The sequence below is a fragment of the Pongo abelii genome, chromosome X (assembly GCF_028885655.2).
Source record: "Pongo abelii isolate AG06213 chromosome X, NHGRI_mPonAbe1-v2.0_pri, whole genome shotgun sequence".
In the NCBI taxonomy this organism is placed as follows: domain Eukaryota; kingdom Metazoa; phylum Chordata; class Mammalia; order Primates; family Hominidae; genus Pongo; species Pongo abelii.
This window is the reverse complement of record NC_072008.2, coordinates 141,121,440-141,125,689: the sequence shown is the minus strand read 5'-3', so window position 1 is coordinate 141,125,689 and position 4,250 is coordinate 141,121,440. Positions and strand designations below refer to the sequence as shown.

The window sequence follows — 4,250 nt, the reverse complement described above, 5'->3', positions numbered from 1 at the left end:
CCCTACTTTTCCCATCTAAAATTTTGTTTATACCTGAAAAGCACCTGACTTTTTAAATTTTTCTAAATCTTATTTGCTATTTTTTCAAACCATAATCACTTTGGATTTTCTTTTTCAAATTCTTCAGGTTGACATTTTATTTCTTGGAATTATAAATTAAAATTAAAAATGAATAAATTAAATTTAAATGCTACATTTTAATTCAATTTTAAATTTAAGTTCAATTCATTTGTCTTGGATTAAAGCTTAATTAAAAATTAATTTACAGTCTAAAGCATCTTGAAGAATTAGAATTCACAATAAAATTTACTGGGCAGACACAGTGACCATGCCTGTAATCCCAGCACTTTGGGAAGCCAAGACAGGAGTATCGCTTGAGCAATAGGAGTTGGAGGCAGGAGCCAAGGCAGGAGTTGGAGACTAGCCTGGGAAACATAGCAACATCTTGTCTCTACAAAAAAATTTTTTAAAAATTTAGCCAGGTGTGGTGGCACACACCTGTAGTCCCAGCCACTCAGGAGGCTGAGGTGGGAGAATCACTCGAGCCCAGGAGATCAAGGCCGCAGTGAGCTATGATGGTGCCACTGCACTCCAGCCAGGGCAGCAGAACGAGACTCTGTCCCGAATAAATAAATTAATAAATAATAAAATTTACCTCTAAAGTGTATATTTAATTAAATTATAATTATATTACAATTACTATCAAAATATGAAGAAAATCAGAATTAGCAAAAAAAAAACTGTCAAGTATAAAATGCTGAAATTGAATTCTAGCAAGGGGCATTTAAGATATGCCACCCTGATAAGTTTACATAAAATTCCTCCTGAACATGTTCAAAGAAGTAGAAAGGAAATGGGGATACCCAGAAGAGTTCTATATATATTAGCACTAAAAAGCTGAAGCATAGTAACCATACATATAAAATTGTGAGGGGAAAACCAATCAGTTCATTGGTGAAACTCTTTAAAATGCTATAAGTGAATGAATAAATAAATAAATAAATACTATGATGTTGGCAAAACAGACAGGGCCACAAAGATTGGAGAAAAAGCATAACCTACAAACATTGTGATGAAAATGCTAAAAATTTTACTACAAATATACAGAAGTATAATTCAATAAGCAGAAATATATATTTCACCTTCTGTCATGAGAAATGAACCATTCCTATTAAAGCTGTTTTTAAAAACATTCCTATTCTTTTGCCTCAGTCTTGAACTCTAGCTAGCAGCCTGATATGTGTGCTTCTGTATCTTCAGTAGTCTCCAGTCACCATCAACATTGTGTGGGTTCTTCTGGGACCTACTGTGACACACTGCACAGTCACAAGCAACCATAATGGTGAAGCTTATAATGACTGGTTAAAATTAAGACACACTCAAGAAAATGGCTTATACCCCAAAGAAGATAGAAGAAGATAGTGAAGATGAGGACATGTGAGATGATAAAGATAGCAGTGAAAAAGAGCTTATTATACCTCAGGGGGGAAAAGGCAATAAGACACAACTCCGACAAAAGCAACAAGGTTGCAGTTTCCACACCTGTCAAGAAAGCACCTTTCATCCCAGGCAAAATGGCAGCAGATATTGTCAGCCAAGAAGATAGTCACACTGGGCAAAGCAGCAGCAATATGTGGCAAGAAAGAAGTCACACTGGGAAAAGCAGTTGAGGCAACCACTAGCTAGAAGGGAACCGCCACACCAGCTAAGGAGGCAAAGAATAGCAAGAATGCCATGATGAGGAAAACAAAGATGACAAAGACAACAAGGAGGACAAAGGTGATGAAGAGGAAAATAACTCTGAAGAAGATTCAATGAATTTACTATAATTTTGATAGGAAAGAAAGTTCATGCAAAATCTCTTCCTGTGAAGGCCAAAAGCATGGTTGAAGACAAGGAGGATGAAGAGGACAGGGACGATGATGAAGATGATGAGAACAATGAGGAAGATGGTGAAGAAGAGGAGAATGAGGGGGAAGACAGTGACAGTGATGAGGAAGAGCCTTCCAAAGAAGCACCTGGAAAATGGAAGAAGGAAATGTCCAAACAGCAACCAGCTTCCAAAGCCAAAAAATAGAAAATGGATGTCAGTATTCACGGATCTTAGGAGCTTAGCTGTGTGAATTTTGAATCTTCTGACCTGGAAAAAGCCTTGGACCTCACTAGTTCAAAAGTGTTTGGCAATAAAATTAAACTAGAGAAGCCAAAGGGAAAAAATAAGATTGAGATTTCATAACACTTTTATTCAAAATTCTGTCTTGGAGTCATTCAGGATGAATTTAAAGAAGTGTTTGAAGATTCTATGGAGATCAGATTAGTCAGCGACGATGGAAAGAGCAAAGGGATGTCCTACATTGAATTTAAGACAGAAGCTGATGCAAAGAAAACCTTGGAAGGAAAGCAGGGAACAGAAGACAAAGGGAAGTCTATTTCCCTCTACTAAACTGGAGAAAAAGATCAAAATCAGGACTACAGAGGTGGAAGTGTACCTCTTGGATTAGTACATTGAAAACTGGTTTTAAACAACCTTTTCTAAAATGTAACAGAAGAAACTTTGCAGGAAGTATTTGTGAAGGCAACTTCTATCCAAGGTGCCCCAGAACCACAATGGCAGATCTATAGGGTATGCACTGATAGGATTTGCTTCCTTTGAAAATGCTAAAGACGCTTTAAATTCCTGTAATAAAAGAGAAATCAAGGGCAGAGCAATCACACTGAAGCTGCAAAGACCCAGAGCAACTAATGCAAAAAGCCAGCCATCTGAAAGTGTTTCTCAGGGTCTGTCTGAGGATACTACAGAAGAAACATTGAAAGAATTCATTGATGCCTCTATTCATGTCAGGATAGTCACCAACCAGGATGGGTTTGGTTTCTAGACTGCAGCAGTAAAGAAAATGCTAAATCCACTAAGGAGGCCATGGAACATGGCAAAATTAATGAAAATAAAGTTACTTTAGACTAGGCCAAGCCTAAAAGCAAAGGTGGCTTTGGAGGTGCTGAAGAAGGCAGAAGAGGATTTGGAGGTAAAGGGGGTGGAAGAAGAGGCCAAGGTGGATTTGTTGGCAGAGACCACATAGGATTTGGGGGGCAGAGAGACTTTTTGTTTGTTTTGTTCTTGACATGGAATCTTCCTCTGTCCCCCGGGCTGCAGTGCAATGGCATGATCTTGGCTCACTGCAACCCCTGCCTCCTGAGTTCAAGTGATTCTCCTGCCTCGACCTCCTGAGTAGCTGGGATTACAGGCATGTGCCACCACACCCAGCTAATATTTTTGTATTTTTAGTAAAGATGGGGTTTCACCATGTTGGCCAGGCTGGTCTCGACCTCCTGACCTCGGGTGATTCACCCACCTCGGCCTCCCAAAGTGCTGGGATTACAGGGGTGAGACACCGCGCCCACCCAGGCAGAGAGACTTCTGAGGAGGAAAAGAAGGAGGACATCACAGCCACAATGAAAAAAGATCAAGTTGAAATAGTTTCTTCTATCCCTCAGTCTTTTCTTCTTCCGTTCCATTTTACTTTCCATTTGAAAGTAAGGACTCTTGAGTTTTATTACATGATCAATGTCAGAGTCTTCAGAGGACATTGCAAGACAGCATGCAGTCTTGCATCATGCTTGGAATTCCATTTATATAAAATTTCAAGGGAGATTTCCTATTGGTTTTGACTGGATATTCACATAAACTTTTTAAAGAGATGAGATCAAGACAATCCTCGCATGTAAATTTTGAATTTATATTGTTTCATCCCATGTACAAAAACATTTTCCCTATAGACAAGTTTTTATGCCTGGGTAGCTTGTAAAGGAAAGCAGACTTAGGGACAAATTACAAGTCCTAACTTCTGATGCCAGAAAAAATAAAATCTTATTAAATCTGTTTTAAACCACCTTTCCAAGACACATAATTCATCAAACTGACCTAGGAATGTCTTCCTGTGACTATTTTCTCTCACAGACATCAATGTTTTTAAATCATTTATTTTTTATATTTTGCCTTTTGTTCTTCCTTTATAGACACTGTACATGTATGGTGTTTAATGGCTTACAAATGTCTTTCAGGAGCATGGCCTCATTGATATGTATCAGTAAAGCAGTAAGTGCTATGCCTATTTTGTAGTTGAAAAAATAATGTTAGAGAAGATTATAAATATTACTTTCAAGTTCATATGGAACCAAAAAAGAGCCCGCATTGCCAAGACAATCCTAAGCAAAAAGAACAAAGCTGGAGGCATCACGCTACCTGACTTGAA

General features: G+C 38.3%; 1 pseudogene; it reads right to left on the bottom strand.

The window, feature by feature from the left end:
- Nucleotides 1–2,532: 2,532 nt before the first annotated feature.
- LOC129052835 (uncharacterized) lies at nucleotides 2,533–3,332 on the bottom strand (annotated as a pseudogene).
- Between the last annotated feature and the right edge of the window lie 918 nt (nucleotides 3,333–4,250).